Source organism: Artemia sp. Qi Xiang Cuo, chromosome 11, assembly GCF_049724085.1.
Source record: "Artemia sp. Qi Xiang Cuo chromosome 11, ASM4972408v1, whole genome shotgun sequence".
Classification (NCBI taxonomy): domain Eukaryota; kingdom Metazoa; phylum Arthropoda; class Branchiopoda; order Anostraca; family Artemiidae; genus Artemia; species Artemia sp. Qi Xiang Cuo.
In genome coordinates, this window is record NC_142804.1 from 21,877,224 (window position 1) to 21,891,451 (window position 14,228).

The 14,228-nt window shown below is 35.3% G+C and overlaps 1 non-coding gene across 1 annotated transcript; it reads left to right on the forward strand.

Annotated features, from left to right (window-relative positions):
* Positions 1 to 2,199: 2,199 nt before the first annotated feature.
* On the forward strand, positions 2,200 to 2,271 carry TRNAQ-UUG (transfer RNA glutamine (anticodon UUG)). The gene has a single exon. It is a non-coding gene; the product is annotated as a tRNA-Gln (tRNA).
* Positions 2,272 to 14,228: the final 11,957 nt, after the last annotated feature.

Here is a 14,228-nt window from a genome sequence, read left to right on the forward strand (position 1 = left end):
CCAAAGAAGACATGGACACTGATAAATGAATGCCTGAATAAACAAAAAACTAATACGTTTCCTGAGACCATAACCAAGCCTGATGGAACATCTTCAACATCCCAACAAGAAGTAGCCAACACGTTAAATAAATGTTTCCATGCATTGTAGAAGCAACCTTAGAGGAAGCTTATAGCCTTTCAACTGTCGTCACGGATAATTACAAGAAATACCTACTTCGCCGTCTTCCTCCTCTATGTTTCTGTCACCAGTCACTGAAGACTTACTACTGAAGATTGTTCAAGCCATTAAAAACAGTCACTCTGAAGGTCCAGATGGGTCGTCAAATTACCACATAAAGAAGACCATCGATTGCTATGTCGGCGTTATCGCACACATAGTCAATTCTTCATTTAAAGATGGCATCTTTCCTACTGTCTTCAAGTCGGCGAAGGTTATACCCCTCCACAAAGGTAGTGACCCCAAGCTGCCTTCTAACTACCGCCCTATCTCTATTCTCTCTGCTTTTTTGAAAATTATGGAGCGTTGCATCTACAACAGACTGATAAATTATCTGACTAGGTCTAACTTCTTCAACAAGTATCAGTTTGGATTTAAGCCTGGGCACTCAACCGAACATTCTATAATGGTTTTGCTACAGTTTTTGAATGATGCGATGGACTGTGATGTGAAACCAGCTACAATATTTGTGGATGTAAAAAAAGCGTTTGACACGATTTGTCATCTGATTCTTCTGGATAAGCTTGACAACTGCGGAATAAGAGGTAATACTCTCTTACTCATCCAGTATTACCTCAGTGGTCGGAATCAATTTGTGGATGGTGTTGCAGTAAGATCGGTAAAAACGCCATGCTCTGAAAAGGTAGGAGTACCACAAGGTTCAATTCTTGGACCACTAATATTTTTAATATACACCAATGACCTTCTGGACACTATCACCGATGATGGACTTGCTGTACTATTCGAAGACGACACGGCTAATTCTGTCACAGGTTCAGATGAATCATCTATCAGAGAAAACCTCTGTTTTGGTCTTAAGAAGCTATTGCAGTGGTTTGCTGAGAACCTCATGGTATTAAACTCTTCGAAGACCCATTTTATCATCTTCTCTCAAATTTTACATGCTGTACCATCGATTTCCCAAATATCTGTCCGTTTTAATGGAGAACTATTTACCATTGCCAGAAAGGAGTTTTGTAAGTATCTAAGGCTAACAGTTGATAAAAATTTATCTTGGAAACTTCATCTTGATAGGCTAAGGATGCAGCTTGGAAGGACTGTGGGGTTACTGCGGTATCTAAAATTCCATCTCCCTTTCCCTGCTCTTAAGTTAGTTTATTATTCTCTAACCCATTGTTATTTTAATTATTGTCCGATTTCTTATTTAAATACTTTCAAATTTCAAATTAAGCCCCTTCAACGTTTTCAAAATAATGCCCTTCATAATTTAAAAGCACTCCTTCCGTCCCTATCTTTCCTCCCTGATAAATCCCCTACTAAGAGTCTTTAGACATTTTTAAGAATATTGCCAGTTGATTTAGTCCTGACTGCACATTTTGTCCTTTTGAGACTAAAAAAAATAAAAGAATTATTACCATTTGCTTTAAATTCTAGTAACTTCTCTTTAGTTTCTTTGGTCCAGAATAATTATTGTTTAAGAAGAAGTTCCGCCAAATTACCTTGCCCTAGAATCCGAACTGAAAGATCCAGATTTTATCCTAAAAATTAAATAATAAAGTTCTGGAATATTTATGAAGGTAATATAGATTCTTGTTTTTCTATTCCAGTTTCTAAAGCTAAATTCAAACTATATATAATAAGTAATTATAGATAACTATTCATTTATTTGAAGTCATTTTGGCCGGTGCTATTGTTGCTAATTATTTAATTATGGGGTAATTTATTGATTTGAGGAGTGGGCTGTGGGTTCAGTGTGGTGTCTCATTTTTTTCCTAGTATATCTAGTGTATTATTATTTCTTTTCATCATTTGTTATTATTATTATTATTTCTTTTATTTTTTTTAGGGTGCCTGTTTTCGAGTATAACTCACTGTGTAGGCACCCTCTGTAAATATTTTGTTTTCCATTGATTCTTATTGTAAAAGTTTTATTTTGTCTTGTAGTGATTTAATGAGAAATTAAATGAACTTGAACTTGAACTCTGCTAACTGTGATAGAGCGTCTGCCATTTATAACAAGGTTCTGTGGTGTAATGGTTAGCACTCAGGACTTTGAATCCTGCGATCCGAGTTCAAATCTCGGTGGAACCTTTTTTTAAGAATTATTTTAATTAGCATAACTTTCTTTTATAATCTTTGGTTATTTTTTTTTTTAAGTTAAGATATTTTAAAAATATGTAATCTAAAAATGAATGAATAGTATTTAATGTTCGTAAGGATGTATGTGCGTTGGTGGTGGGGTGGGGATACCTGTTTTCTTTAAACGCTAACACTAAAAAAGCAAAAGTATAAAAGAGAGATAGAGAGAGAGCGAAGGAGAGAAAGAGGGAGAGAGAGAGAGAGAGAGAGAGACATAAAAAATATGAGCTGGTAGTTCATAAAAAAGCCATCAAATCTAATAAATTGTGCGTAATCACACATTGAATCTAAAACGCTTCAATCCAGAGCTGCTTCGGAGTCGAATCAACTAAACCACAAAATTGCTCCCAAAGTCACAAAATATACCTAGTAGTTGAATATATTTTGAGCTTACCTATGTTACCTTATCAAACAGTTCGTTTTATCGAATCGTAAGTAAGGAGTAACCCGGGTCAATAGTAATATAAACTCTAAAAAACCGAATTTTGATACCAATAGATACATCAAAAGAATTGGATTTTTATGAGAGTCTAGTTCAGATACCCGTTCTGTAAACATCTGGTGAAAAGGATGTAAACTGTGTTCGGGTCTCGTGTTACGGATATTCATAGCCATGAAAGGATTTTACTAGTGTTTTTAATGATGGAAAGTTTATCAGATAGTCCAACTATTGATGAGACCCTTGTGCAGTTAGGTGTAGAAAATGAAACAAGTATTGCTACACTAATTAGTGCCCTAAAAGGAATTCTCAGCAAGGTTAAAAAAATTCCTGGAGGTAGGGACTATGCATTTGAAATTTGTGAGCGAGTTCAGTTCATATATCATCAGCTATTAGAAGAAAACGCAAATCTCCTGCGCAACGAGAATGTTAATCTCCAAAATATAATTAAATTACAGCAAAAATTGGAAAATAAAGACACAGTGGCTCCACCTTCCTCTGTAAATTGTAGACCATACTCTAGCGTTGTGAAAGGTCCTGAAACCTGTAGTATCATTCTTGAGCCAAGTAGTAATGAGGGTATTGATCATATAAAGAAAAGGAGGGACCCCCAGCAAAAATTGTGCAAGATATTAGCGAAATAATCAGAAGAGATATCAGCAAATTCTCAGCTAAAAAAAATCATACAAGGCCGAGAATGTAAAATTATTGTTTAACTTACTTCAAAACAAGATTTGAGCAATGCTCTGTTTTCAATGAAAATTCTGCAGCACCAAAATATACTCCGAGGGAAGTGAAAAAACGCCGGCCAAGAATGCTTGTGAGTGGTACTCTTTCATTTAAAAGTAAATCAGAGTGAAAAGAGTTTATAGGTCAAAGTAATTCAGATCTTATAAATCTCGTTACTACTGGAGAAACCTTAGAAGTGGTTACCATTGTGGAAAAAGGAAAAACCTGCAGCGTAATATTAGAAATGAGCCCAAAGATCAGAGCAGAAATTTTAAAAACAGGAGGGCTCAATTTTAGAGTTTTACGCCTATATTGCGAGGACTATATCAACCTTATACAATGCACCAATTGTTGCCTTTTCGGACATAAGAAGTCGGAGTGCAAAGGTGATTTAACGTGCTCTTGGTGCTAGGGCGACCACAATTACAATGACTGCACTAAATTTTTAACAAGCCATCCGTGCTGTCGTTCATGCTATAAAGGACAGGTCAAATGTGAACCACATCCATCGTACGACTATAAAAACTGTCCAATCGCTCGAGAAATAACTGATCAATTAAAAAAAAATATCGACTACACAATTTAAATGCATAGCGCATCACAAGTAAATAATTTATCATTTCTTCAGATTAATTTACAACACTCGTATGTAGCTTTATTAGAATTGTATAAAAATATTGAGATAATTGAACCAGATGTTATTTTAGTTCAAGAGCCATACGTGAATAAAAATTTAAAAGTCTCCTCGGTACCACCAAATTACTGGTGTTTTTCTAAATTTGATCCTCCGAATAATTTTTATAGCGCAGCAATATTTGTTAAACTTACGCTGAAAGCAGATTTACATTATGATGTTTCAACAAATGAATGTGTTGTAGTTTCCATTTATATTAATAAGAAGACCTTTACAGTTGTATCAGCTTATTGTCCTCCTTCATGTAAAAACCCCTCCTTATGTCTATCTCCGATTGAGACATTAGGAAATAGGTCTACATTAATTTTAGGTGGGGATTTTAATGCCAGAAGCCCTATTTGGCTTTCTAGTAATATTACTGACGGGAGAGGGGCTGAGATGGAATTGTTTTTTGCATGTTTGCCATTAGTTGTTGTAAATGACCAATCAGTAGCAACATATTCAAGATTTAATACCACGAGCTCTGATCTAACCACTGTCAGAAATCGTTTATACTGTAATATTTATAATTGAAAAGTATTAGCTTACCCCATTCCTTCGGATAACGGCTATCTTTCTTTTAATCTATGGTTAAGTACCACTCAAGACTCCTCTGTTATAAATTTGACTGATCCACGTTTCAATTACAAGAAAGCGAATTGGAATGTATTTAGCAAACATATTTTAGATAATATCGACGACATTTTTGCCATGCCTTTGGAAAATAAACAAGAGATTGACAATTGTGTTGAAAGCCTTACAAATATAATACAAATCGGAACTAATATTGCAATACCTGAGAAAAAAAAATATCATTCTCAATAAGTATACAAGATGGTGGACCCCAAAATTAACTGAATTAAGGCGCAATTATAGAAGAGCATTCAAAAAATTTAAAATTCACTCAGCTGATGAAAATTATCATTCTATGAAAATGAAAAAACGACTGTATTCAGATTAAATTAAAAATTACAAACTTAAAGACTGGAAAAAATTTGGTTTAAACAAAGGCCGCTAATATCTCTGGAGACCCCTCCCGCCCATATGTATTGCAAAAGATAAACATGTTGCAAAAGATAATGGTGTGTTCGCCGAATCATACCAGGAAGCTGGTGAGGTATTCTTTGACAAATGGTTTACCCCCGATGATTGTTCAACGGAAACTTCTTATCACCACCAGATTCGAGGTCAACTTGAATATGTATTTGATAATAACCAAGATAAACTGTCACCAATATCAACTGATTCATTACAAGATGCTATTAATTCTCTTAAACCATTGAAAGTTCCTGGCCTAGATGGTATAGTCAATATAGTTATTTAAAAAAATTCTAATGTCTTGGCCCCCACTTTACTTAAAATATATAATGCATGTTTGAATATAATGTATTTTCCAAGACATTGGAAAAAAGCTAAAATCATAGTTATTCCTAAACGAGGAAGAATCAATGACGGTTTACCGTCTTCTTATCGACCCATCATCTTGACACCAGTTTTTGGCAAAATATTCAAAAGAATCCCATCATGTATTTTGAATGATTTAATTATTAATAAGGACTGGATTTCTAACAACCAGTTTGGATGTGTTAATGGTAAATCAGCAGTAGATGCTCTGGATATACTCGTTACAACAGTGGAAGAAAATAATAAGTTGAAGAAATTTACACTTTGTCTTCTCTTTGATATTAAAGGTGCCTTCGACAATGCATGGCACCCCGGGATTTTAAAAAAGTTATTATATTTAGGTTGTCCTACTCCTCTAGTTATGTTGATTAAAAGTTATCCATCAGATAAATCAGTTTCTTATTGTTACAAAGCTGATAATATAACTCGTATCCTTCAAAAATCCTGCCCACAAGGAGGCATACTCTCTCCGTTCTTATGGTCTATTAATGTGGACGATTTGCTTCGTTCAGATTTACCGACAGGTAGTACAATACAAGCGTATGCTGATGATATTTGTATAACAATATCTTCTAAAGATGCCAATTTCCTAAATCATACTGCAAAAAAGATATTTACACTATTAGAAAATTGGGCAGACGAAAATAAATTAAAATTTGACGTTAATAAATAAGATGCTATCATCTATATAAAGAAAAGAGAAATTACACAGATTAATCTTCAGTTTTTAAGCCATAGAATACTAATAAGCGATAGAGTTAGGTACTTTTGCTAATTCTTGATAGAAAATTACTATTGACTGATCATGTTGAAAGTAAAATAAAAGTCGCCAAACGATATTCAACAAAATTTTCATGTGCCGCCATAACCACTTGGGGTCTTAAGCCATTTGCACTAAGAAACTTAAATAAAGCCTCTCTTGAACCCCCAATATTGTATTCAATACCCATCTGGCAGTCAGTTCTGAATAAAAAAAAACTTGTAAAAAAGATAGTATTTGTCCAATGACTTTTCACGGTTTTGACTTCCAAAGCTTTTTTATCCGCTAAAACTGAGACAATAACGGCTTTAGCTGGTTGCCTTCCTTAATATTGGAGAGCTAAAGAGATGTATTTCACCAGATATCTAAGGATAGATATGACCGATTACTGGCCACCTCTCAGCAAATTAAAAAATTATAATATAAATGATATTTCACATTATACAGACTCGCAACTAAATTTTCTATTGGGTAATTCCCTTTCTACATCTAATAATTTAAATGAAATCCGGAAAACCTAACGTAAAAACCTATATATGAAATGGTATGATCTATTTTGCCAAGCTGTTAAGCCCTGGACCCTTCAGTTTTTTACTGATCATACTGACCTTGTTCAAGTCACAAAAATTACTCCTAATTATAAGCTGACACAAATTGTAACTGGTCACTGTAAATTAAATTCATTTTTATGTATAATTAATAAAAGCGATTGTTCCAATTGTGATTGTGGTGACGAGGAGACTTTATATCATTATCTGTTTGAGTGTAAATTTTTTGAAAATGAAAGAATTGAAATGCAATATAAATTACAAGGTTTTTCTTCCTCTAATAATTTTAATATTAATGTTATCTGGTTCATCAATGAGGCTCGGTATGCCGTTTTGGAATACTTGAACCGAACAAAGAGACTAGATATTGTATAGATTTTTTTTTTTTTTTTTTTTTTTTTTCCTTAATTTAATTACTATTAAGTGCTAATAATTGTTGTCAATATATTGTTTTTCTTTTCCTTATTTCTGTGTGGTGTTTAGTATTTTGCTTGTGTTTCTCAGTTTTTGATATTTTATGCTATATTTTGTAGATTAGATAGTGAAATACTCTGTACGGGTCTAGTAACTGAATAAAATCATTCATTCAATTGGATTTTTATACTGATTTTAAATATATAAGTGTCATCGGGTTTAGTCTTTCCCATAAAAAGTTAAGAGGTAATTTTCCTTATTTTTGAAAAAATACCGTATTTTTTGAAAAAAGGAGAAATATCCCTTAAAATTCATAGAATCTTAATGAAAATCACAACATTAGATTCAGCGTATCAGAGAACCCTACTATTGAGCTTTCAAGCTCCTATATGGAAATTATTTGAAAAAAACTACGTTTTCTAAAGAGTTAAAGAGGCTGAGTTACAAGGTCGAACCTTAAAACGTACAGGGATTAGGAGGCACAGTTGGGGGCTGCCGCCCCCAAACCCCCGCTTTCGCAGCCTTTAAATAAAAAAAAAGTTTTTTTAAACTGAAAGTAAGGAGCGACATTAAATCTTAAAACGAACAGAAATTATTCCGTATATGAAAGAGGCTGTGCCCTCCTCAACGCCTCGCTCTTTACGCTAAAGTTTTTATTGTTTAAAAAAAGAGTTGTGAGAAAGTCAAACTTTAGCGTAAAGAGCGAGGCGTTGAGGAGGGCACAGCCTCTTTCATATACGGAATAATTTCTGTTCGTTTTAAGATTTAATGTCGCTCCTTACTTTCAGTTTAAAAAAACTTTTTTTTATTTAAAGGCTGCGAAAGCGGGGATTTGGGGGCGGCAGCCCTCAACTGTGCCTCCTAATCCCTGTACGTTTTAAGGTTCGACCTTGTAACTCAGCCTCTTTAACTCTTTAGAAAACGTAGTTTTTTTCAAATAATTTCTGCACGTTTTTGTGCAGTTTATTACTTATTATTGCTCCTTGTAACTCAGCCTCTTTAACTCTTTAGAAAACGTAATTTTTTTCAAATAATTTAAAAAAGAAACTGAGTTTCTTTTTAGTTTGAATTCAGTATTAAAAAAATTGCTATGATGGTGAATCGAACCCGGGTTTTCCGCCTGAATGTCCGGAGTATAACCGCTAGACTATACAGATACAACAGTAATTGTTTTTTAGTAAATGGGATCTATTTACGACGCAAGCAAACTCCCAAAAAACTCGATATTTGGTTTATGGAAAACAGGGAAGGGGTGATCAAATTGAGCTGAAATTTTGAGGATAAGCTCCCAGGTCCTAGGAAAGCTCATTCTCTAAATTTCTGCCAGATCAGACACCGTTAAAGGGGGGTTGTGGTGGGAAAAACTAACATGGGCTAATATAGGAAAACGAGGTTTTTCGTAAATGTAAATTCGGGGGATAATTTTTTTGGTCTGAAAATATCAAAAGACCCTAACAGGTTGAATTCTGTTTCCAATGAGTCCTCATTCACCCGGATCAGTTGCCACCTGTGGCCTGTAGGCGTGGCTAAGAAAAAAAAAGAAATGACGAATTTTAAGTGGCTATATTTGGTTTTTTGAAAACAGGGAAGGAGTGATCGGATTGAGCTGAAATTTCTAGGATAAGCTCCCGGGCCCTAGGAAAGCTTAACCTCTAAATTTCAGCCCAATCGGACAACGTTAAAGGGGGCTGTGGTTGGAGGGTCCGAACTTCCGGCCCAGTTTACCCCATGAAGATAAAGTCGGAGGAGGAGGAATTTTTGCAAGTTTCTTAGTTTGAGCTCGGGCTACAAAATGCGATTACTGCCGTCTCTCTGCGACCTCTAGGACCTGAAATCGCTTAACATTGTGGTGGGTCGCCTCTTTATAGAGGCACAAGTGTGCCTCCTTGAAATGCGGAATTTTGTATTTTTGGCCAGAAGAAAGATCACGGATGCGTGTTAATTTTTTTTTTTTTTATTTTTGTATTTTTTTTTCTAGGGAATGATAACATCGACCCAGTTGCCCTAGAATGTCGCGAGAGGGCTCATTCGTACTTAAATTATAATTTCTAATGCCATTTTTAAGTGACCAGGAATAAGGAGTCAGAAATTATGGCTTCTATAGATAAAGTTGATAATCTTCAAGAATTTAGAGCCGAGATCGTAAGAAAACTAAGCACCTTTAATGTGAGCTTGATTTGTAAAGACATCTCACAAAAAAATGACATTAAAATACTTTCAGATTTGAAAAAGGATAAATTCCTTACTATCACCAGAGCCGATAAGGGAAGCACGATTGTAATTATGAACACTGAAGACTATAATAATCAAATGAAATTCACTCTTTCTGACACTATTACATACAAAAAACTTGATTTTGATCCTACTGATAAGTATGTAAAATCAACAAGAAAGGAATTGGAGTCATTGAAAAATTATTTTCACATTACCCTAGTTTTATAACAAATATTATCCTAGGGGTTGTTCGGCACCCAAGATCTATGGTTTACCTAAGATTCATAAGACTGGAGCTCCTCCGCCCCGTTGTGTCAACTTTTCTATAACCTGTTTCGAAATTAGGAAAATGGTTGTCGGTAGCATTGCGTCCATTTTTGGGAACACAAAGATCATATTTAAAAAATTCGACTGATCTTACTAAAAAATTGAAAAATTCCACGTTGGAGGATAGTTCAATTCTTTGTAGTTACGATGTTGTTTCCATGTATTCAAATTGTGATTTAAAAAGGTGCGAGGACATTTTAAAGAGTAAATTAGAAAAAAAGTTTGATTTAATGCAAGATGTGACTTTAGCCAGTTTGGATATCGAAGTCATTTTGAAACTAATTATCCTAGTAAATGAATTTTCTTTTTATTTTGGTTTTAGAGGGTAGTTTTATAGACAAATTTTTGGGTTACCTATGGGGGCTTCTCTCTCTCTCCTTTATTGGCAAATCTTTTCATAGATGCTATTGAAACCTCTGCTATACACAGTTTTGGAATCTCCCCTTGTTTCTGGGGTAGGTTCATGGATGATGTGGTGTGCGTTTGGAAATATGGATTGGAATCCTTAGACCTATTTTTTAAGCATTTAAATAGTTTTGATAATAATATTAAATTTACAGTTGAGTTTGAGGAAAATAATAAATTACCTTCTCTAGATATTTTATTAATTAAAAGGGACTTCCATTTACTTTTCTCGATTTACAGAAAACCAACGCGCAATGATAGGTATTTGAATTTTCATTCTTGCCACCCTATGTCAGTGAAACAGGGGGTTGTTATTTTACTAGTGCATGGATCCTTTAGAATTTGTTCTAAAGAATTTACGGATTTGGAATTATTATACTCGAGGGATATTTTGTTTTATAATATTTACCCAATTAAGTTCATTGACAAAATAATTGAAAATAGACGTATTAAACATGATAGTAGGGTTATTGGTGTTTCTCAGTCTTTGGATTTAGATGTATCAAATAGTTTCATTTCATTGCCATATGTACCGGGTTTGGGTGAGAAACTTTCACGGGTTTTGCGTAAATTTGGTATTGATAGATGTTTCCAATAGTTGAGGCCATTGGGTAGTTTATTTAGTTCTGGTAAGGATTTAGCCCAGGGAAATTTAGTAAGTTGGGTGGATAGAATTCCTTGTTCTTGTGGGAAATTCTATATTGGTAGGTATCACCAGCAATTTGTTGAAACGTTTAATGAACACCGAGATTTAATAGGAAAACACAAACATAAGTAAGTAAGCAAGTAAGTTTATTTATAACCCGCAATACAAAACAGATATAGAGTAAAAAACGAAACACTAATAATATAACCCAAAAGGACAAAATAAGGAAACACACAACATAAATAACTAAACAATATGCATAGAATCACTAATCTGGAAAAAAATAAGTGAGGGGGTCACTGGCACAGATCTTCCTTGCAGTATTGGTCCTCAGATCCTTAGCGATGTTATCAAGCAGCACTAGAGGGTCGATAAGTCGATCTTTTTTTAACACTGGGCATCTGAGACTATATGAAACATGATTTCCCCCGCAGTTGGCGCAATTCGGGCTTTCAGTGCAAGGATTATCACGTGTGTTACAATGTCCAGCAGCGCACCGAAAATACTTTTGATTAGTCGATGGGAATGGGCAATTTCCGACAATATGGTTCGGCGATTGACAACAGTAGCATCTAGGATGTAGCTTCTGAAAATGTCTAATTTTAAAAGGCTCGTATCACAAACACAAACCTTCATTTATAGCTTTATTAAGGCAGCATCATCTAGAAATTCAAGGCGGAAGGATCCGAAACTTCCAATTTTAGTTGCATCAACGAGACCGGAGATCATCCTAAAAAGCTGTGACTTTTGCAAAACAACAGGGATGTTACTCACAATACCATGCACTTTTTGATTAAGAACATGAGTGGATACATTTAGCTGAGTATTTGCAGCGGCGGCGAGAGAGACGGCTGAGGCTTTATCTCGGGTATGGACTACCCACCTTTTCTTGACATGACCAGATCTCACACTTAAGATTCCCTCATGACCATACAGGGTATCAGGGGTCTCTTTGCGCTCAATAGGATCTTTGAAGTCAATAGGTGGGTTTTTTAGAATAACTGCATAGGACGGTTTTGAAGAGACAGTACATTCTTGCATTAACAACGGAGGACATCCAATTGTTCCAGGCAAGACAGTTCTCACACATTCAGACGAACAGCGTAGCCCAGACAAACAGGAGTTTACACGACAACTCAACGCACAAAAAGCATCGGCAGTAATAAGTGGTACTTCACTAAGGTGGCGGATGACAAAGATTGGCAGACCAACATCAGCAGCATCATACTTTGCAATAGTATCGCCTGAATTCCCCCAGGATGGCAAAACTAGAAGATTTGCCTCCTTGCTTCAAAAACTTGGGCGAGCGTGAAAAATTCAGACATATATTTCTTCATAATAATCTGCAGAAAAGCCTTTTTCGATACTGTTTTGGACAAAATTCAGAACAGGACAATAAATGAGCACTCCAGCGGTCCACGCCATCAGCACCAAATGCTGGATACATATAGAATGAAGGAACCTAGGAACAAAGGAAGCGTAAGGACCCCCTCAACTGTCCCCCGCAATTTACGGGTAACTTAATACCGGTGGGTACAATACGTCGATTGCGGGAGACTCCTTCCCCTCTTCTGCTAGTTCCCAGTACGCTTCTTAACAATAAGGAATCAAAAATGGCACTATGGAAAATTGAAACTATAGATGGCGAGCCAATCTACCCGAGAAAAAAGATGGCGCTGGTGAAAATACCCAGGGAAAAGGGTTTATTCTAACAATTGGAGAAGGTCATACAAACATTACTTGACAAAAAATCTATCTTTCGAGGGTAAACAACAACGAGAAAAGACCTCAAAATAATTCAGAAACTTTTTCAAGTTACCAGCAAAGATACAAGCTCAGACACAATATCATTGAATATACTATAGATGGGTATTAAGCAAGCCTCCAGAAACTTTTGTGTCAGCTTTAGCAGAACATATTTGGTTTCAACCAGATCACTGTATAGAATTTGATGAGGCCTAAGCTATTTCGAATGATAGGGGGTATACTCAATGAGCTAGAGAAGCCAATAGAAATTAAAACAATATATGTTTACTAACCGTTCGATAAATAGAGACACGGTTAGATTAAATATTAACACAATTTATGATAATCTTCTAAAGAGTTAGTCATCAGTCAATAATGGAAATAACGTAATAAATTAGCCCAAGGGGACTGTTTAACCTGCCAGACCAAAACGAATTGCTTCAATAATAGCCAATAAAAGGACTATTTCGAAACAGAATAGTTAAAGTGATTTCCATTTTTTTAATTTTTCCGTAGTTGCTCTGGTGTTCTCACTGAAGTAACTCCATATTAGAATCTTTTCCCTTCGTGGATCAGTTTGCGCCAATTGTACATTTTTTGTTTTGGTGGGTGTTTTATTGTTTTTTTAGTTTTAACTTGTTTTTTTTTTTATCTTGGTCTTCTTCTGTCTTTCGTGCTGAAGACGCCTTGTTTGTGATACAGGCGAAATATCTGCGTTGTTTTGCATTTGTCTTTTCTCTTTGTTGGTTTTTGCCCCTCACTTTCGACTATTAAAAAGAGCGATTTCAATTTCCAATCAAATAAGCCCCTTTAAAAATTCTACAGCAACTTTCTATATAGACCTTATATGCCCCCAGGGCATAACTTACAACCTTTGCACTGAAAGCTCTGATGGGGTTATTATCCTAAAAGACTTAATTTCCAGAACTTTCGAATATCAAAACTTTGAATTGGATATGTTTGGGGAAATGGTGGGCGTGAGAGGGGGTTACTTGCCCTTCAATCACTTTCAACTATTAAAAGCTGCACTAGCCTTTTCAACTTTCAATTGAATTAACACTTTTTGGTGTTTTTACCACATTGCCTTTAAGAAAAACCTTACAGGATGCAAGAGCATGACTCAAAACTTTTGCCCTATGGGTTGTGAGGGGGGGGAGAGATTGTCATTTTTAAAGATCTAACCTCCAAAACTATCTACTGCGTTTAATAAAATGGATAGTTAAAAAATTTGATTGGATGTGTTTGGGGAAAAGGTGGGCGTGAGAGGGGGATTAGTTGCTTTCAAATCACTTTCGACTATTAAAAAGGGAACTAGCCCTTTGAATAACCAATCGAATGAGCCCTTTTTTAAGATTCTACGACAAACATTTCAATAAAACCTTATATACCCCCGGGGCATAACCTATAACCCTTGCCCTGAACACTGTGGGGGGAGTGTCGTGCTCTAAGGTATAATTTCCTGAACTTTAACTGCTTGGAATAAAATAGCTATTTCAAAATTTTGATTTGTTATGTTTGGGGAAATGGTGGACGAAGAAAGGGTGTTATGTGTTCCAATCATTTTCGACCATTAAAAAGGGTACTAGTCATTTCAATTTCCAATC